Consider the following 21,833-nt stretch of genomic DNA (forward strand, 5'->3'; position numbering starts at 1 on the left):
TATGGTCAATTTGTGGCTTGGTGTAATGTCATGTCAAGACAAAAACATGTCTTCAAGTGACCTGCTTACATCAAATTGTGTGGAATACCAAATGAGCAAAATAGAATACAAGTCTACTTCGCTTTGAGCGAATACGATTTGAATCATGTAACGAAATAGTTGTTTTCACAGAAAATGATAAAAGAATGCGTGTGCTTATTGGTCAGGTTCATAGCCGAATCTCGGACATTTTATACATGCTGTCAGGTGCATTTGTGAGGTTATGAGAAAACTTGTCCGACGTTTTTTTTTCGCTATGGCGTTTTTCGGCCGTTTGACATCGAGTTGATTTCAAAGAGATACTTTGAAATGCTGCACGAAACAACACTCAATATCATGGTGTTAATTTTTCGCATTTTATTCAAATATTTCAAGCAAAGTCTAGCTATGAACGTCATTCTCAAACTGCAAAATGCACGTTATGCATAAGTGGTACTGATTCTCCAAACGCCGCATTCTCTAAACATGACAGGCTTGCCTATCGTCTATAAGCGGCAGCAAACTCCGTGCATCTGCAGACTTCTGCCCAATCTACGTTATGATTCGTCTGTCTGTCTCCACCCCACCCCATCTATCCACACCAGGAAGTGCGACCAGCGCGTGCCAAATGTTCACGGCCACGCAGTGTGAGCTGGGCCCACCTGAGAACTCGGTAAAAAAAACCTGAGAACTCGGTAAACGGGTCGAGGACAAGCGCAGCAGGTGATGCAACACCTCATCCACGCAGCGCTTTTCCTTTCTGTTTGATCTCTGTCGCACTCGCACTCTGGAAATTGAGAGCAAGGTTCCGCCGAGACGGGTGCTCAGGGTCGCACGTCAATTTGCTGCAGGTGCGAGCAGGCCTGCAGGCTACACCGACGCACTCGACCTTGTCCTGACTGACTTCCTATCACCACCGGTGTCGACGCCGACGTTCCAGCGTCGTGCGCGACTTTGTCATCCTGCCAATGTTTCCCGGCCACTGCCAACAACAACTGCCGGGTACATCTAGGTACTGGGAGCTAACGCAGCGCTGAATCGTCTCCAAAGTCACCAAATTGTAAGAACGGAATGGTTCATAGTTGAACTACCGCATTCAGAGCCACTGGTGCTATGTTCGTGTGATTATTCAGCGGCTCTTTGCCTCGCCTGACATGTCACAGCACCTGTGCGGGAGGAGCAGCCGTGTCCTCCTCCCCCTCCCCCTCCCCCCTGGCCAGAACCGTCGCCCGTCGCACGCATACCGACGCAGAATTTGGGTCACGATCACACACCCGGGTCGATGGGCTGGGTCGGCGCCTGCGCAGGGCGGGGGGGGGGACCACCGACTGACTGGGGAGGGGAGGGGGGAGGGGAGGCCGGCCAGGGTGAAGTCTGCCGCCGCGGGGTATCATGGCGCGCAGAGGCGGATGCAGGGAGCCAAGTGGGGGGGGGGGGGTGACTGTGGTTGGGTGGGTATTGGTAAGAATCAAAGGCGGATTCAGGAAAGAAGAAAGAGGAAACGACCGTAGTGAGGTAGAAATTTATAAATAATATAGGAGGCTGATTCAGGAAACGAACTCAACAGGAAAAGCAAACATTGATGAACACATCTTTGGAACTTCAAGAACAGTAGTGTAACATAAGAATACGTCACATAACACTACTGAGCTCGCATCAACATGCTTTTATTATCCATTTAGCACGTTGAATCGAGCTCAGTAACTGTGATCCCCACGGCTGACTTTTCATCACACATTCACTCATCGCTCTTGTAATCCTCCACTCCCCATAACAGCCTCCCACAAACGCATCCTGTCCCGCGCCCCCGCTGGTCGCTCGCTGGCGTCGCCCCTGTCCATTGATCGGGGCAGCTCGTAGCAGCTCAGCTGATAAGGCGGCCCCTCCTTGGCAAACAGGTCAACCAAGCCGCCGGAGTCGGGTGGGTGGATTGGATACTGGACAGTATACTGGACACTGGACAGGACACTGGACATTGGATACTGGACAGGACACTGGACATTGGATACTGGACAGGACACTGGACATTGGATACTGGACAGGACACTGGACATTGGATACTGGACAGGACACTGGACAGGATACTGGACACTTGACACTGAACACTGAACAGGATACAATCGCACTTCACACTCTGTAGCTTGACGAATGATATGACAGCGGTGTTTATATGGCGCCCTGAAATCTGAGAGTGTCTGCAGGCAAACGTAGCATGTCTAATGATGCAATGAATGGCAATGCTATTGGTATTTGTCGTTGCCGTCGTTGGTGTAATTTTCTCTCGTTACGGAAAGTGTCAGTGAGTGGTATTTGTAACATAAAAGCTACTCATGTGAGGGCCATATCCTGTCTTTCTGTTGCCACAATATTGGTCATAAAATAGATCTGTTTTTTTTTTAGGAAAAGATGTCTTTAAGCAATCACATCACTAGGCTTGCCTAGAAACCAATGCGTTTTAAGTGTCTACAGAAATGAAGAAGGTTTAGTAAACAAAATACCGGTTAAGGACATTCTAGTTACAGGAAGTCGTTTTACGATGGTTATGCTGGCGAATGCACCAAACTTGATTAAAGGTATCATAATCTATTTTGCAACAAATATCTTCATATCATAGATTTGTTTCATTATTTTCACCGATAATAACGTTTGATTACATAAGCAAGCTAGCAACAATGGCTACCAAAGATGAAAACCTAGTAAGAAACACTATGGATCTGATTTGACCAAACTGCACCAGACGTGACTAAATGCTTGCCAGATGACCTTCACCATCTCGAAAACGACGATTATCTGATGATCATCGTGAAGGCTGCTTTACGGCAAACACTTCTAATGCTTATTGGCATCTTGTTTTCCGTTACAGTTTCTCCATGTTGTCCCATCACCATTACTCAGCAGACTGACTACTTTGTTTGGCCATGGATGAAGTATGTATACCTGGATAGGACACTCCCTATTCCCCAACACTAGCGCCGGCGACCAAGCGGCCGCCCTGGTGGCGGAGCTCCGAAACATCGGCGGCGAGTGCGCCGGCGGCCGCCGCACCGGCTTGCGTGCTAAAAACGCGGTAATGGAGGGCGAAATTAGCGAACTTTAGCTCATAAGACACGATTTCAGAGACTTCGCACATATTTCAAGTTCTTTCTTATAATTATTATGGCTCCATTTAGTCACTATCACATACGGAATCATTACCTGATGCCCATAAACTGAGCCGGTATTCTTGACTTGCCGATGCAATTTATCATCAAATATCATCGTTCCTCGGCGGTCAAACAAGTTCCTATTGATGATTTGATACAAATATCAACTTATTTTCATGTTATCGCATAAAACTTCACTTTATTCTAACATTGGCTCTTCGGCTGTAATCACGAACCCTCACTTGTCAGCAGAATTTAAGCAGCTTCTTAAATCAAAACTGTGAAAATAATATTTTCATGACATTCCTCAATTCCTGTTCTACCAGGTTCACACAATTTTCATCAAAATCGGTTACAGGTAAGTAATAAATGACAAAAGTATACAAAAACACACGCTCCGCCCATAGCCCGCAATGCTAAAATGGCGCCAGCGCCCTCGCCGTCGGGAAATCCGCCGCCGCCGCCGGGTGGTCGGAAAATTGGCGGAGTGTCCGATCCAGGAATACCTAATCCATGGTTTGTCCCAGGCCGCAGAGACGCGATGGGCCGCCCTTTCTAGGAATATTCGATCACCTCGAACCTCGAACAAGAGGCCCCTAGCGCCCGCCCGGCCGTGCCGATACGGCCTCTTCGGAAACTACCTAGGGGAGGGGACGACGGGAGGACGAGGGGGTCAAAGAGTACACATAGCCTCTGCGCAGTGCGCTAGAAGCACTCTGAAGGAGCGGAAACGGGCCCCTTGGCATCCCCCGGCCAGCGCTGAAGGATGTTGATGCTGCGCAGATGTGTGACCGGAACACGGGCGGTGCAAATTTCTCGCCGGGCAACAGTCACGGGGTGGGTGATCACACCCTCCAGAATCCAGATACAAATGACGTGTTGGCGCGTGACATATTGATCCTCGTGAATGCCCTTCAAATGCGTATTTGTGTTGGTCATGCAGCCCCAGCGCAGCGGCGACCTCTTGTGTTGCATTAAGAATGAGTTCATCACGTCCTGTAGTGCCACTAGCGTTAACCCGCGCCCCGCTGGGCTATTCAGCCATACGCGCCCTGCTGGGGGGGGGCAGATTCTGCCCCCCCTGTCTAACTTCCGAACCGATGGTCGTAGAAAGACGGGGAAAACGGCAATCGAAAGCTCTCAACAAGGCGGATCTTAAGAGCCCAAAATTTTTTGCTTAAGTAGGTCAGAGGTCAGGTCAAGGTCAGGTCAAGGGTACAAAATGCAAGTTTCTACAGTATCAGCCTTGCACCGTAGTTGCCGAAGAATGGACTGAGACTGATTGCCCAAAACGTGTTCTTAGACTACCAAGACAATATTCGTTGCATACAATGTCATTCAAAGGTCAAGGTCAAGGTCAGGTTAGGTCAGGTCAGGTCACCAAAAACAAAATATAGAAAAGGGCATGTGCGACACATGTTTTATGGTTCATTTTACTCATAGAATTCAATAGGCACACTCAATAAGTGATATAGACCACCTCTGGATGAATTTCAGGTCGAGGTCAGGTCAAGGTCAGGTCAAGTGAGGTCAAATTTTGAAGTTGGTTGTTAAGGCCCAAAAAGGTGTCTATCTGATGCAGTTTTTCACGGCGAATCGAGTGGTGCTATTTTTGTTTCCGTACGAGGTCTAGGACTTCCAAAAAAATCATTTTTCAAAAATTTCGTGTGTCGTGACGTCATAAAATTTTGAATAACTCCCACATTTTTGAACCGATTCTTCTGAAAATTGGTATGTAGATGCACATTGACCACTTCTCTGACATATATTCCGGTTTTTTCGATACACTCAAAATTTTGGATTTTATAACTATTTTCCCAACAAAATCAGTTTTTTGAAAAATTTTGGGCCAAAATCCAAAATTTTCAAAAAACCGAGATAGCCATTTGATAGACAACGTGAAATCACGTATAACCTTTTTTGTTACGTCTTGATTCCTTTAAAAATGAAGATGTTAGCGGCGTTTGAAATTTTGCCGTTTTTGAGGCGAAAATGGCGAACATGACGTCACTAAAACGTCAATTTCTCAAAAATTTTCCGACGGATTTCGTTCAAATTTTCAGGGAACGTGTCAAATTGATGTATGATAAGGTACTGAAAGTTTGACGTCGCTGGCGTAACGCGTTTAGAAGTTATTGGCGAAAAACGGGAGGGGGGGCAGATTCTGCCCCCCCCCAGCGGGGCGCGGGTTAATTAGGCATCCATAATAACACATCAGTCGATTGATTGTGTACGTATTTGTACATAGTTGATAGCATGTGCGTCTGTTCTTTGGTTTTATGCGATTTTTTTTAAGGTATATCATTTTTGGTCGAAAACTCCGAAATCATGATGTCACTAAACCCTCGCATGTGTAGGAGAAGGGTCGGATGGACCCCCCATGGTTTTTCGCGAATAACTCGCGTAAAAAGCGGCCGATCACGACGAAACTTTCAGTACCCTCGACCTGATCAATTTTACATCTACTCTGAAAATTTCATCACCCTGACCCAAGTGACCGCTGACCTGTGACCTATTTCTCGAACCCATGTTTGGCCGGAATCGCGATTCGGCGTATGTCGGCTCACATAAGCCGCGCGTTTGCAAGCTTCTCGTGGTTTCAAACGTTCAAACATGTGACTTGATATTGCTCCCATGCATTTGGGTGGATGTCAAGGTCACCTGAAGGTCAGGTCAGGTCATTGACCTTTGGTGACCTCGGTTCACTTTTTCGAGCTTTTCGGGTTTTTAGCCCTGACCTGGAAGGTCAAAGGATTGACCTGACCTGGAAGGTCAACCAATGACCTAGGACCTTAAAATTGGGAACACGCTCGTTTTTCCGCGAAGCTCTAGCTCAATCAGGGGCCAAACGGCAAGGGGGGTCCAACCGACACCCCCCCCCCCCCCACTCACACACACATTAGAAGCTGGCAAACGCCGTACACATGCGAGGGTAAAACCTCAATATCTCAAAATTTTTCGAATTGATTTTCTAACATAGGCATAACATAATGAACTTTAACTTATTCGCCACGGGTACCAAAAAATGGAGCGCGACTGCTGCGCGCCGTTTTTTAACCTATAGCGCAGCAAATAAAATGGGGGCGTCCTCCCCAAGCAACTTGCGGGTTCAAATAGGCAGCCCCTCACTCGGCTTTCGTGTCATCAGCAGGAGCTTTTTAACCCTCGCCCATGTAGGGGGGGTGCAACCCTCCCCCCCCCCTGAGGTTTTTCTTAGCTACACGCCGAACCGTTTCAGGTAGCCTGCTCAAATTTTCAGTACCCTATGGGGCATCCTTTGCGCAACTTTTGGTATTTTTTTGTCAAGGTCATGTCAGGTCACGTAGTTATGACGTCATAAAGGGAACAACCTCCGGCCAGATTTACGCTAAATTGGAGATTGCTTCACATTGGTATAAATGCCGACTGACCTGACACACTGATGGATTGTTTTAGAACCATAACTGGCTGATTTGACATTGGCACAATGTTTGTTGACATTTTGAAGGTCACTTAAGGTCAAGGTAAGGTCAGTGACCTCGGTTGACCTGTAATGACTTCTTGCACTTGTATGCCTTTTCGGGGTATTTTAATGCCCTGAATTCGAATTTGCTATCCATTTCAGGCATCGCCGGTTGTTTCTTGTAGTTCATTTTGGGTAAGGGTCAGGTCAGTGACGTCACACGCCTGACGTGACCCAATGCACAAATGACCTTGCAGACTTCCGATGCTCCCAACGCATCATTTTTAGAGTTATGACATCGAAATACACACCAAACGATAAAGAATTGATCAAGGATCACGATAGTGAAGGTTTCAAGTCGATATCTCTTACCGTTTTGCCGCAATCGGCGCGGAAATCTGAAAAAGCTAGATTTTTCCGAAAATTTGACATTTGACCGGTCATAAGTAGGTCAAATGTTGACCTAGGACCAAACAATATACCACCAATCGCGAAATCTCGTTGAGAGCAATCCGTTGGTCTTTTCCGCTAAGCTCTACGACGCTCCGTTTTCAAACGCCAGGGGGGGTCGCACCAACCCCCCCCCCCTGCATGGGCGAAGGTGGCAAAACACCGTTTACGGGCGAGGGTTAACAGACTTGGCAGCGACTGAACGACATTCGACATTGATATGCACCAAAGTTTCAAACCCACTGCTGCCTTGCCTGCCTCCTCCCCACCAATGCTCTCCGCACTGCTGGCCGGGGTCCCATCAAGATCATCTTTAGTGCTGTTTTACAATTTTGCAGGAGAAGCCGAAAGCCTCTGAAGCGGAGGTGACAAATAAAAGTAGCTTTACGACTGTTATGTGGCACACATTTGGTCACATTTCGTGCAATTTGGGCAAAAGTGGTTCCAAATTACATTGTAGTAACGACGTTTTTAGCCTGTGTTGTATTGGTTGCTTCATGCTTGCATGCCTGATTTATCAATATGTAACAACTCATTTTCAATTAAAGTAGTGAAGGAAATTTGTCATGGGAAATACTTTGTTGTAAAAGAAATTTGGTTAAGTTTGGTCAAGTTGTGTGCACTTTGCCAGAAAACCCGTCGTGAAAACGGATAGTAGCTGTTAGGATGTTACTGCGCTTGATAACTCAGGACTGGAAGTAGCAGGCAGTATGGGCGTTATTGCCTCCTACACGAAAACGGGAGAGAGAGAGAGAGAGAGAGAGAGAGAGAGAGAGAGAGAGAGAGAGAGAGAGAGAGAGAGAGAAAGAGAGAGAGGAGAGAGAGAGAGAGAGAGAGAGAGAGAGAGAGAGAGAGAGAGAGAGAGAGAGAGAGAGAGAGAGAGAGAGAGAGAGAGAGAGAGAGAGAGCTCGTCCATCTGAGTCGACCGGTGTAGGTATACAAAAATATCTATTTCGATAAAGTTTTTACTTCAGCCCATGTTCTTGCTACGAACTCTCGCCGTCTTCGGTGACTCGTACAAGGTCACACTGTCGCATCGGGTCGACCTCGCCGGCCCGCCGGCGCCGGCGCGTCGGCCGCCACAGCTGCGCGCGCTGACCGCCGACGCCGCCGACGGTCTCAGGTAGTCGAGACCGACGACAGTCGATCCGCCCGTGACCTGAGGAGAGCTGCCGCCGGGCCCCGGGTCGGACAGAGGAAAGGGTCAGTTGGGGTCGAGGAGTCGGGGTGTGCTCGACTGGGGCGGCGCTGGAGGTCGAAGACGGGTTCAACTTGTCGCCAGAGATTGTTTGAGGTTTTACTCTGGTTGTGATTGAAATTACTGTTAATTTGGAGAGGATTCGGTTTTGTTTTAGTATCAGTCATAATTTAAAGTGTTGTGCTGTCTGTTAAAGATATTTTGTGAGTTTGTGATACATCAGAAGAGCTCTGGTCAGCAAGAAGCATCACCGCGTCAACATAGATCATCCACTTCGTTCACGCTGAACTGCAATCATGCAAAGGTGAGTTTGATACGCACTTTCCTAACAAACTCACCCTCGGTGGATTTACTGAGTTTCCAGCAGTGTCACGATGGAAAGCAGTTGCTGCTGATCAGTAGCTGGCGATCTCGTAACGCATCGATCGGGCTGTGAAGCTCGTGGAGGAGCACGCGCGGCAGGCCGAGCCGGCTGGGCATCGATTTCACAGCTGGGCCACGACGGAGCAGGGCGGCACCGCCGTCAACTCGCTGGAAGGTGTGCGGCAAGGTCTTCAACAGCGTCAGCGAGAACATTAGGGAGGACATCGTGGTTGTCATCAGGATGTAGGGGAGGGTGGGGTAAGACGGACCAGCGGGGCAAGAAAGGCCACAAGCCTTTTCGGCTGAACCGCTGCTGTTATCTGCTGCTTTATGCTACCTTTCTTTTCCTCCACGCTAATGGCCATCTTGAGCTAATTGGGCCAGGACGCATGGATTTTGAATTATTGAGAAAATATTATTTTTGTTAAATTGTTCTAATGTAAGGTGTCTAAGCCCTAAGGATTATTTAATTTAAGCGTTTTTTATCTGAATAATTTTTATTTGTTCTTGACTATGAAGAACAATGTTATATTCACACATAGGGACAGGTAAGGTTTCACAGTATTGGGCTACTCAACATACAAGTCATGATAATGACAAAAATTAGAGGGGCAAGACAGACCACTGTGGTCTATCTTACCCTGTGGTGGTACATTTTACCACGCAGATGAAACATCTTGCTAAAACAGGTATTGACATGAGTTTCAATGAGCTATTTTTTCAGGTATAGGAGTCTTTGTTTCATGTGAGCCATGCATCAGAAGTGCTGAGCTAGCATGCATTCACTTTCACGCCAAACAGCAATCAACACACAGCATCTTTAAGTTGCAAACAGCAATCCCATCTTTAAGGTGTACTTCCACCAGTCACGAGTGAGTACAGATTATGTATTACGGTCTTCCCTCAGAACACATTGTAAGAAATAGTTGCAAGCTTCCGCGTTAGCCTGGCGAATCCCACTATCCCGGGGCGTGCTGAACTGACATCGACACACGAGCTGCTAGCGAGATGTCGATTCAACACGCTTTGGGCTAGCGAGATTTGCCATGATAGCACGAAAGTCAGCGAATGTTTTTACAGTACAAATACCAAGCACCTCCCCCTCCAATGGCATTTCTCCGTGGTGGTGGGGGGGGGGGGGGGGGTACTGGCCAGTGGCCACAAATGTGTCAGATTGCATCAGATAGTCATCCAGAGTTGACTTCTGAGAACAATGTGGCAGTGGCCGAAGTGATGCGACACAGGCCCGGCTGTAATTGATACAGCTTCGAAATCTGATATGATCATGTGTGGCGCAGGTGTTAATTTTCATAATTTATTGGAGGATCTTGCGCTAGCATTTTAGCTGAAGCATTTGCATTACGCGCTTTGGTAGCACGACTGTAAGAGCAATAACGGCAAACTGAAAATAGGTATAGTATGGATTATCATGCAAATGCAATTACTTCGCATTGTTTCGACTGTCGGACAAGTGCACCTCTAAACCAAAAACGAGCTGTCTCCAATGTAATCATTTTCTGTATTTCATTTTACACATCGTCCACATATGTAGACATTTACTAGCCTCGCAGACCCCCATCCCTAGAAATGTCGAGAGAAAATGTTACAGGTAATCATCTCTTTTATGAGCTCTCTGATTAGAATGAGCGCCGTGATGAAGTAATTTTACGACGACGCTCCTTCAACACGCACAGCGGACAGCGGTAGTAATTATCGATTATACAACCGGTGTAACGTGGGGACGTTCGGGATAGACTCTTGCGGAATAAACAGGATACCGTATAGCCAAATGTTTTAGGTAGTTCTAAATCTCCTACGCTTGCTTGACCAATTTTTTTAATGCAATTGGACGTAATGCTGAAATGTTGAGTGATTTTGAATTGATTGCTTTTAATTCAGGATCAGTGCACAATTCAATTCATTACTAGATAGATGGAATTTGGAAAGCACCTTCACACACAGAAATATTGAGCGGAAAAACGGTGTAATTGAAAGTACCAAAAGGAACATTTTTTTGGTGTAAAATTACTCTGTTTTCTGGGTAAAAGAACACTTATATGTGTGTTTTGCTAGCTTCGGAGTGCTTCACTATTGTGTAGGAGAACCGCTTTCAGTGTAACTTTACCGCGGATCTCGCGTTACATTTACGCACAAATACTGCCAAGTATGGAAAACATAGCCCCATGAACGACTGCTCCGGTTGTTTTTCAATAGAAAAACACAATTCTAATGAATAGTGTTTGTCTTTTCAAACAACCTGCGGTTATGTGTTTTTGGTAAAAAGTACCAAAAGGAACACTCGCGTGGTAATCGTACTCAAATTCATGGCGGTAAATTTACACAAATATGACGGTTATTATAACGATTTTTTCTGGTAAAGCTATTGTTGGGCCCGCAAAATTTGTAACGCAAGCGACACGCGGCGGGACGTTGTCGCCAGCTGCGAGCCTAGCTAAATGCAACGAAACATTGTGATGCTCAATGCCTACCCCATGCTGCAAACACGTTTGTTTGTTTGTCGTTTATTGTTAAGAATCGACATCACATCTGACGGAAATAAAAGTTAGATTACCGTATATACCTATGTCCGTCAAGACAGCCCATATTCAGCCCAGATTCAGCCCGGATTCAGCCCAGATTCGGGACACCTCCGATCAAGCTGAAACTCGCACACAATGTAGGACATGACATGCCATATCCACAGTCCAAGTCATTCGGTGGCACTCCCAGCCGTTTGACCTACAGAGGTCAGCAAAGGTCACGTGGCCCAAATTTGCACAGCAGATTGTGGCCCACCCAGTAGAGTTAGAGCGCTAAAAATGGCACCAATCGACTTGCCAGCATCTAATCTTACTTTCCCAACACTCATTTGACCTCTCAAGGTCATGCGATGACCTAAGGTCATTTGTGGGCTATGTCGAAAATACACTTGCACAGCAGTTTTCGAGTAGAGGGATTGACCGAATTCCAAATCAAAGCACATCATCGGGTAGCCCATAGGCCGTAGTAACTTTCCTTAAAAACCGCTTTTCGATATGTGACCCTGTTTGACCTCGGCAGGTCAAAATGCGCAAATAAACGACACTCCATACGTCGCAGCCCGGATTCAGCCCAGATTCGGGACACCTCCGATCAAGCTGAAACTCGCACATAATGTAGGCCATGACATGCCCAATCCACAGTCCAAGTCATTCGGTGGCACTCCCAGCCGTTTGACCTACAGAGGTCAGCAAAGGTCACATGGCCCAAATTTGCACAGCAGATTGTGGCCCACCCAGTAGAGTTAAAGCGCTAAAAATGGCACCAATCGACTCGCCAGCATCTAATCTTACTTTCCCAACACTCATTTGACCTCTCAAGGTCATGCGATGACCTAAGGTCATTTGTGGGCTATGTCGAAAATACACTTGCACAGCAGTTTTCGAGTAGAGGGATTGACCGAATTCCAAATCAAAGCACGTCATCGGGTATCCCATAGGCCGGAGTAACTTTCCTTAAAAACCGCTTTTCGATATGTGACCCCGTTTGACCTCGGCAGGTCAAAATGCGCAAATAAACGACACTCCATACGTCGCAGCCCGGATTCAGACCAGATTCGGGACACCTCCGATCAAGCTGAAACTCGCACACAATGTAGGACATGACGTGCCCAATCCACAGTCCAAGTCATTCGACGGCACTTTCAGCCGTTTGACCTAGAGAGGTCAGCAAAGGTCACGTGGCCCAAATTTGCACAGCAGATTGTGGCCCACCCAGTAGAGCTAGAGCGCTAAAAATGGCACCAATCGACTCGCCAGCATCTAATCTTACTTTCCCAACACTCATTTGACCTCTCAAGGTCATGCGATGACCTAAGGTCATTTGTGGGCTATGTCGAAAATACACTTGCACAGCAGTTTTCGAGTAGAGGAATTGACCGAATTCCAAATCAAAGCACATCATCGGGTAGCCCATAGGCCGTAGTAACTTTCCTTAAAAACCGCTTTTCGATATGTGACCCCGTTTGACGTCGGCAGGTCAAAATATGCAAATAAACGACACTCCATACGTCGCAGCCCGAGTGTCTTTTATTTGCACATTTTGACCTACCGAGGTCAAACGGGGTCACATATCGAAGAGCGGTTTTTAAGGAAAGTTACTACGGCCTATGGGCTACCCGATGATGTGCTTTGATTTGGAATTCGGTCAATCCCTCTACTCGAAAACTGCTGTGCAAGTGTATTTTCGACATAGCCCACAAATGACCTTAGGTCATCGCATAACCTTGAGAGGTCAAATGAGTGTTGGGAAAGTAAGATTAGATGCTGACGAGTCGATTGGTTGCATTTTTAGCGCTCTAGCTCTACTGGGTGGGCCACAATATGCTGTGCAAATTTGGGCCACGTGACCTTTGCTGACCTCTGTAGGTCAAACGGCTAGGAGTGCCACCGAATGACTTGGACTGTGGATTGGGCTTGTCATGGCCTACATGGTGTGCGAGTTTCAGCTTGTTCGGAGGTGTCCCGAATCTGGGCTGAATCCGGGCTGCGACGTATTGAGTGTCGTTTATTTGCACATTTTGACCTACCGAGGTCAAACGGGGTCACATATCGAAAAGCGGTTTTTAAGGAAAGTTACTACGGCCTATGGGCTACCCAATGGTGTGCTTTGATTTGGAATTCGGTCAATCCCTCTACTGGAAAACTGCTGTGCAAGTGTATTTTCGACATAGCCCACAAATGACCTTTGGTCATCGCATGACCTTGAGAGGTAAAATGAGTGTTGGGAAAGTAAGATTAGATGCTGGCGAGTCGATTGGTGCCATTTTTAGCGCTCTAGCTCTACTGGGTGGGCCACAATCTGCTGTGCAAATTTGGGCCACGTGACCTTTGCTGACCTCTGTAGGTCAAACGGCTAGGGGTGCCACCGAATGACTTAGACTGTGGATTGTACATGTCATGGCCTACATTATGTGCGAGTTTCAGCTTGATCGGAGGTGTCCCGAATCTGGGCTGAATCCGGGCTGCGACGTATTGAGTGTCGTTTATTTGCACATTTTGACCTACTGAGGTCAAACGGGGTCACATATCGAACTGCGGTTTTTAAGGAAAGTTACTACGGCCTATGTGCTACCCGATGATGTGCTTTGATTTGGAATTCGGTTAATCCATCTACTCGAAAACTGCTGTGCAACTGTATTTTCGTTATAGCCCACAAATGACCTTAGGTCATCGCATGACCTTGAGAGGTCAAATGAGTGTTGGGAAAGTAAGATTAGATGCTGACGAGTCGATTGGTGCCATTTTAGCGCTCTAGCTCTACTGGGTGGGCCACAATCTGCTGTGCAAATTTGGGCTACGTGACCTTTGCTGACCTCTGTAGGTCAAACGGCTAGGAGTGCCACCGAATGACTAGGACTGTGGATTGGATAGGTCATGGCCTACATTGTGTGCGAGTTTCAGCTTGATCAGAGGTGTCCCGAATCTGGGCTGAATCCGGGCTGCGACGTATTGAGTGTCGTTAATTTGCACATTTTGACCTACCGAGGTCAAACGGGGTCACATATCGAAAAGCGGTTTTAAAGGAAAGTTACTACGGCCTATGGGCTACCCGATGATGTGCTTTGATTTGGAATTCGGTCAATCCCTCTACTCGAAAACTGCTGTGCAAGTGTATTTTCGACATAGCCCACAAATGACCTTAGGTCATCGCATGACCTTGAGAGGTCAAATGAGTATTGGGAAAGTAAGATTAGATGCTGGCGAGTCGATTGGTGCCATTTTTAGCGCTCTAGCTCTACTGGGTGGGCCACAATCTGCTGTGCAAATTTGGGCCACGTGACCTTTGCTGACCTCTGTAGGTCAAACGGCTAGGAGTGCCACCGAATGACTTGGACTGTGGATTGGGCATGTCATGGCCTACATTGTGTGCGAGTTTCAGCTTGTTCGGAGGTGTCCCGAATCTGGGCTGAATCCGGGCTGCGACGTATTGAGTGTCGTTTATTTGCACATTTTGACCTACCGAGGTCAAACGGGGTCACATATCGAAAAGCAGTTTTTAAGGAAAGTTGCTACGGTCTATGGGCTAGATGATGTGCTTTGATTTGGAATTCGGTCAATCCCTCTACTCGAAAACTGCTGTGCAAGTGTATTTTCGACATAGCCCACAAATGACCTTAGGTCATCGCATGACCTTGAGAGGTCAAATGAGTGTTGGGAAAGTAAGATTAGATGCTGGCGAGTCGATTGGTGACATTTTTAGCGCTCTAGCTCTACTGGGTGGGCCACAATCTGCTGTGCAAATTTGGGCCACGTGACCTTTGCTGACCTCTGTAGGTCAAACGGCTAGGAGTGCCTCCGAATGACTTGGACTGTGGATTGGACATGTCATTACCTACATTGTGTGCGAGTTTCAGCTTGATCGGAGGTGTCCCGAATCTGGGCTGAATCCGGGCTGCGACGTATTGAGTGTCGTTTATTTGCACATTTTGACCTACCGAGGTCAAATGGGGTCACATATCGAAAAGCGGTTTTTAAGGAAAGTTACTACGGCCTATGGGCTACCCGATGATGTGCTTTGATTTGGAATTCGGTCAATCCCTCTACTCGAAAACTGCTGTGCAAGTGTATTTTCGACATAGCCCACAAATGACCTTAGGTCATCGCATGACCTTGAGAGGTCAAATGAGTTTTGGGAAAGTAAGATTAGATGCTGGCGAGTCGATTGGTGCCATTTTTAGCGCTCTAGCTCTACTGGGTGGGCCACAATCTGCTGTGCAAATTTGGGCCACGTGACCTTTGCTGACCTCTGTAGGTCACACGGCTAGGAGTGCCACCGAATGACTTGGACTGTGGATTGGACATGTCATGGCCTACATTGTGTGCGAGTTTCAGCTTGATCGGAGGTGTCCCGAATCTGGGCTGAATCCGGGCTGCGACGTATTGAGTGTCGTTTATTTGCACATTTTGACCTACCGAGGTCAAACGGGGTCACATATCGAAAAGCGGTTTTTAAGGAAAGTTACTACGGCCTATGGGCTACCCGATGATGTGCTTTGAGTTGGAATTCGGTCAATCCCTCTACTCGAAAACTGCTGTGCAAGTGTATTTTCGACATAGCCCACAAATGACCTTAGGTCATCGCATGACCTTGAGAGGTCAAATGAGTGTTGGAAAAGTAAGATTAGATGCTGACGAGTCGATTGGTGCCATTTTTAGCGCTCTAGCTCTACTGGGTGGGCCACAATCTGCTGTGCAAATTTGGGCCACGTGACCTTTGCTGACCTCTGTAGGTCAAACGGCTGGGAGTGCCACCGAATGACGTGGACTGTGGATTGGGCATGTCATGGCCTACATTGTGTGCGAGTTTCAGCTTGTTCGGAGGTGTCCCGAATCTGGGCTGAATCCGGGCTGAATCTGGGCTGAATATGGGCTATCTTGACGGACATTATATACCTTATCATGTAGATAAGCTGATATTTCACAACGCATGGGCGCCGCTACAGGTCGCAGCCACCGCCCGTCTCCCGTCAACTGCCCGTAATTAATAAATAAAAAAATATGTCATCTGTACGCACTACTTCACTGTGCCAAAATTATCGTTCATTTAATTAGCCATCGGCTCTCTGTTGCCTATCTGGCAAAATATTAGCATACCTATACCTAATTAACCCTAGAAAAGCATGAAAGTGCATCCATTATTTTCATAACACGACAGCAGTTCAGTTGAAAAATTACAAGCCCACCTTAGCACTCCGACAAAGCTGGATAATTTCCAGCAGCTCCTCCAATGTCGCTCCGCTTCAGATTTCAGACTCGGTCTTGATTGCAGTTATCAGACGATGACCACAATGCAGTATTTCACTTGTTATTCACTTATTCACTCATTACTCAGCTTATTATCGAACTAGATAAACACCACAGCACTGTTTTATCTCACTGATCGCACAAGAATGGGCAAACCCACTCTGCGCACTGCAGCCACAACACTCCCCCGCCGCCCCCCGCGGTCCCCGGCGCACAACTCAGCCCCCACCAAATCTTCATCTGGCATCGGCATTTTGCTACTGATGACGCCATTCCTAGCAACCGAGCGTCCCTAGCAACCGAAAGTGAAGACGTTGCACCTTCAACAAACGATCGTCAGCTAACTTCGTCAGCAACAAAGAAATGAAATTTATGAATGTTATGTTGTGAAAATAACTTGTGATATTAATTAAATCCTGATAAAATCCATACTTATTAAAGCTTACGATACATCAAATTCGTAACGTGTGCAAAAATGTCTGACCTCAGGTCACTTATGGTCAGGTCACCAGCCACCAGGCAAAGTGAAGTGACCATGAATCTAAAAACTGTGATTCAGTCATTCCTACATTTAACATTCCAGTAGCTTGAAACTCAGGGTAGGTATTGCATGGGGGAATCAGTACCAACAATTTGTTTCACTCAGAATTTGGATATCGGTGACTAAAGGTCAGGTCAATTTTGTGACCTCTCCATTATACGTAAATCAAAGGGAACAAATTGAAATGCTTTTCTTTTGGCTTAAAACACCCTCAAACATCAAGGAACACAGGTGAACATGAAGACACTGAACCAAAAATGCTTCCTATGACCCGTTTACGCCCCTGAGGTCATTTCAGGTCATGATATGTCTCCAACATTTTTTGACAATACATAACTTAAGATAGAAATATGCTAGAGAGCTGAAATGACCATTATTGTGTTCAGCTCAGCAATACAAATCGAATGGCATCCAACATGACCTTTTCTGTGACCTTGACCCGAGGTCAAATTCTTAACCCACGCGCTCATAGGGGGGGGGGGGGTCGACCGGACCCGCGAATACCTAACTCAAGTAAAAAGTCGCCGATCGCGACAAAACTTTCAGTACCCTCGAGGTAATTAATTTTAAATCTATCCTGAAATTCATGACCCTGGCCAAATTGACATTTGACCTGTAACCTATTCCTCGAGACCATGTTTGGCCGGAATCGCGATTCTGCGTATGTCAGCTAGTATCCGCGCGATTGCAGTGTTTTTGTGGTTTCAAACATTTAAACATGTGAAATGATATTGGTCCCATGCATTATTGTGGGTGTCAAGGTCGCCTGAAGGTCAGGTCAGGTTATTGACTTTTGATGACCTCGGTTCACTTTTTCGAGTTTTACATGTTTCTAGGCTAGTTTTTGGAGCTGATTTCGAATTTAGCAGTTCTTTCAACAGCTTCGAAGTAGTTTTGGTGCCTTCGTAACATGTTACGAAGCTGTCAGTGGCGGTTGACACCTACAATGAATACCCGGCTGGACCCCTGCTGGGTGACCTTCACCTGACCTGACCTGACCTGGCCTAAATGCATGAAGACATCATCTGTGATCAAAACTAACATGATATTCGTGATCAGCACCGCGAAAAACCTCTTAGCAACCACACTTACGACGTTCTAACAGGTCCCGATTTTCCCGACTTTTGGGTCATTGACCTGTCCTGACATGTCAACCGATGAGCTAGGACCTTAAAATTGGGTATCATCGGCTTGCTCTCGTCACGGGCAACACGCTCTTTTTTATGCGAAGCTCTAGCTCAATCAGTGGCCAAACGGCGAGGGTTTAATTGACCTTTTCCGGTCAATTTCATCTGACCTTCACCACGTTGCCTCAAATTCGGAATTTTAGGGCATACTTCTGATGCGCCTCGGTGAAACTTTTCCAACGCCACCTGGCACGTGTCGCTACGATGCTTAGCTTCGGAAATATAAATATATCGTTCCGCACGTATGCGTAGCATGAAGTGTAATATCAAAAGGTTTTCACGTGCGAAGCATGTGGACCGTGCACCTCAGCACACCTATTCGTACAATGCCTTCAAGCGTTTGTCCATGTTGTGCCATTGTGCCGAGTTTTAGGTGCTTGGGTCAAAGTTTTCGGACGTCGGAGAATGCCTCATCAAAACATGTTTTTCGTCCCGAGCATGTGCAATATGTATCTCTCGGTGCCGATTATTCCATATGTCAGTGGTTTGGTACCGGGACAGTGACCTACAAATTTGGCACCAGACCTCCCTTGGATTGGCTTAAAGCGTAGATAAAAGGTTTTTGTTCTCAATGTGTTTGTCGGCAAGTCATACGCGCCACGTGACAGCGAGTTACCCGGGACCTATACCATCACCTGCCTCCAGAAATGGCACGTCAAACGGCACCACCATCACCTCGATCCGAACATCCATTTAAAAATAATTACAAATTTTTTTGCTTTACAACGTTTCACAGCACAGATTTTTGGCGCCGCTTTGTCGTCACCACTATCTTCCATGGGAGGTCCCTTCGAATTGCCAGTCCAGTTTATTTATACGTCTATGAATTTGTACCAAATTATATAATTTAGTAGTATCGTAAAACATTTATTTTTCTTTTTATATCATCTGTTCCCAATTGAAAACAAATCCATGGTGTCTTACTTTACATTTCCAACAATTATTTTCACAAAATCAGATACTTGGCAATGAATTGCCCTCCCTTCAAATTTAGTTTCAACTAGGCCTGTCTAGTGGGATACTAGAAAAAATATTCCAAGCACCAGTGACGTCACAATTTGTCCAACCTTATGTTCTAGTAATCTTGGCACAACTGACAGATTGCGAAAATGGTGCCGCCACCGTCAGCATATAGCTCAAAATTTCGCTAAATTTACACTGGTTGATGTAAACGAACGGTGCTCCGGATGTGTACCGCAATTACCAGTGCGATACAACACTCACTTGCGTATGGATACACTTGCTTTGCATGGAAACATATCAGTTAGGTATTTGAACATCTGTTATGCTGTTACATTATCCTGTTTTGCGTAAAGATGCTTGTGTGGTGTAATAAAACTGCCGATGTTTATTAGTTAACCAATAAACGTCGTATAAAAAAAAACTAAATCTTGATGCCTTTACTTATTATGGCGTTGTGCGACGGATACCTTGCTTATTTATCACGAAAATACTTAAACTAAAGATATTTTACTAAGTGAAGCAGAACTTTGAAGCTATTTGAACTATTTACGAGTATATTGAACTTGACATCGCTCAATATTTCTGTGTGTGTTTAGAGGCATTACCTTTGCTGTTAAAATCAATTCAACCCCGAGCACCTGAGAAGCGGAACCGGACGTTCGTTCCTCCACCTTCCCTCCCCCTCTCTCTCTCTCTCTCTCTCTCTCTCTCTCTCCCTCCCTCTCTCTCTCTCTCCCTCCCCCTCTCTCTCCCCCTGCAGTATCGGGCCTCCCGCCAGACGGCACTCAAGGCCACACGGTGCACCTGTGAACCGCGCTTTACCGACGCGAGGAGTCCCGTTTATACAGCGGCACCTCACAGTGGCGGGGCCAGCAGGGTTCACATGTGATCGTTCCGGTGTCAAGGTTTCGCCCACTGGCTGCAGGCATAGGAACATAGGACCCCCCCCCCCCCCGGAGTGAGGAGTGGGGAGGGGTGAGCTTTGTTCCGATCGAGTGGGGCGTATCCGATGGCAACAGATGTTGCTGGTTTCTACTGAGCCTCCCAACGGCAGTGATTCATCGGTGAGAGGGTAACTTTGCAGTCGAGCTCGACACCGTACAGGTCATGTGGACTTAGGGGTTCCGGTCGAAGATCGTTGCCGAATGGATCATTAGACTGTTGCGTTACAAGAGAAACACGATGGAGAGAAGAAACAGAGGATTTATCAAACTCCCTGTAACATATATGTTACAGGCAATGTGTGGAATCAGGCATTCTATAGAATGCCTAGGCATTCTATAGAATGCCTGACCGACCAGGCATTCTATAGAATCCCTAGGTATTCTATAGAATCCCTGACTGCTTAGGCATTCTATAGAATGCCTGGCTTAAGCTCCCAGGCATTCTATAGAATGCCTAAGTATTTTGATTGTCCGAAACACACTTCGAAAATTAGGGGTCAGTGGCAGTAATGCTATTTGTTTACCTAATTTTCATTGTTGGCCTAGGCCGGTCGTCACCTCACACCATTTCAGGGCAATGAGCTGAGAGGAAGCGAGGGAGGTATTGGGCTATGCCGACCACCAAATGGTGCGCCGCAAGCAGCAGCTGATCCAATTCCGTTGGCACGGGAGAGCCACGGCGCAAGGCACGCGGGAGAGTCACAGGCCAACCAGTCGCTTAAACGGTTACCCTCGGAGGATTATGCTGCTACAGATACGACGCTGCATTAGAAGAGTGTTGGCTGGGAGGGTGAACCGTAGGCTTGAATCGAAAGTGATTGCGAATGACGATGGTTTTGTTCTGATGTTAGAAATGAAGGTGAAAAATACACCAAAGGTCACATTTTATGTCGTCATAAGCACTTCGTGTAACGACTCTCAATATACATACATGGACAGCTCAACCTACACCGTAATGTCAGGAAATAACCTGAATAAATGGTTCATTATTCCACGTCTGGGCGGTGGCCCGGCCGTAACAAGAGCCGGATTAGGTGTTGTTCGATCTCCCCTTCCAGCTTGACTTCTGGGCCATGCGGTATTCGAAGGGTCGTCAAAGACTCAAAATTATGAAATTTTACTTCAGTTCTTCTTTGGCAATGTTCGAAAGGGTGCCATTTCTAAAACAAATAGCTAAGCCATTTTTAGGTCAGCCCAATTTTTGTCCATTTTTGGCTCGTAGCCGTTTTCTTCAGTTTGACCTTAAATCAATTCCTTAGAAGGCAAACACCTCCAAAAATGGACGATTTGTCAATTTTTTTCTGTGTATTTTTTTTTTACCAAAGGCGTTTCCGATATTGACATTACCACCATCGTCTTTCTAGAGTTAAGATAAATACTCTGTACTCTCAGAATGAAATCCTGATACAATTTGACCTAATAAGGTCAGATTGAATACCTGACCGGAAAATTTGACTGAATGAACATTTGACTGAATGAACATAAATAGCTGAACGCAAGGTAGCCTGGCAGAAAATAATAATGTTACATGTCGGTCTGTGCTCATAATCTTATACAACATACACTTATATGTTGGAAAGATTCGTGTATTTCCTAGGCATTCTATAGAATGCCTGAAAATCAGGCATTCTTTAGAATGCCTAGGGATTCTATAGAATCCCTGGTGGGTCAGGCATTCTATAGAATCCCTGGTGGGTCAGGCATTCTATAGAATACCTAGGGATTCTATAGAATGCCTGGTCGGTCAGGCATTCTATAGAATGCCTACACTGAGAAAAAAAATGACACCCTTTTTGATCC

General features: G+C 46.4%; 1 long non-coding RNA gene across 1 annotated transcript; it reads right to left on the reverse strand.

Moving 5' to 3' along the window:
- Positions 1-7,984: 7,984 nt before the first annotated feature.
- On the reverse strand, positions 7,985-16,628 carry LOC122376304. The gene is made up of 3 exons (XR_006255591.1): positions 16,338-16,628; positions 8,590-8,782; positions 7,985-8,222 (listed from the first exon to the last, which is right to left on the reverse strand). It is a non-coding gene; the product is annotated as an uncharacterized LOC122376304 (long non-coding RNA).
- Positions 16,629-21,833: the final 5,205 nt, after the last annotated feature.

The sequence above is a fragment of the Amphibalanus amphitrite genome, unplaced genomic scaffold (assembly GCF_019059575.1).
Source record: "Amphibalanus amphitrite isolate SeventyFive unplaced genomic scaffold, NRLGWU_Aamphi_draft 002093F_arrow, whole genome shotgun sequence".
Lineage (NCBI taxonomy): Eukaryota > Metazoa > Arthropoda > Thecostraca > Balanomorpha > Balanidae > Amphibalanus > Amphibalanus amphitrite.